Source organism: Chrysochloris asiatica, unplaced genomic scaffold, assembly GCF_000296735.1.
Source record: "Chrysochloris asiatica unplaced genomic scaffold, ChrAsi1.0 scaffold00383, whole genome shotgun sequence".
Lineage (NCBI taxonomy): Eukaryota > Metazoa > Chordata > Mammalia > Afrosoricida > Chrysochloridae > Chrysochloris > Chrysochloris asiatica.
In genome coordinates, this window is record NW_006408901.1 from 633,349 (window position 1) to 633,856 (window position 508).

Consider the following 508-nt stretch of genomic DNA (forward strand, 5'->3'; position numbering starts at 1 on the left):
CACAGAGGAGATAGTTGAAGAGTTTCTGGAAGAAAATTTTCCTAACATAATGAAAAGTGAAAAGATAAGCATTCAAGAAGCTCAGCGAACCCCAGGATGGATAGACCCTAAAAGACAATATAAAGACATATAATAATCAAGCTCTCCAAAATCAAAGATAAAGACAGAATCTTGAAAGCAGCTAGGGAAAAGAGATTTCTCAACAGAAACCAGGCAGGCAAGAAGGCAATGGGGAGATACATATAAAAGCCGGAAAGAAAAAAACTGCCACCCAAGAATCCTCTACCCAGCAAAACTGTCAATCAAATACGATGGTGTAATCAAAATATTCCAGAATAAACAGAAGCTAAGAGATTTTGCCAAAGCCAGCCCTGCTATGAAAAACATCCTAAAGGAAGTTTTGTGGACTGAGAACCAACGAGAACACACAACAACTACAGAATGACGTACATGGCAGCATCAACCTAAACTCAGTCGAAAAATGGAAGAGTCAAGAACAGAATAAAAT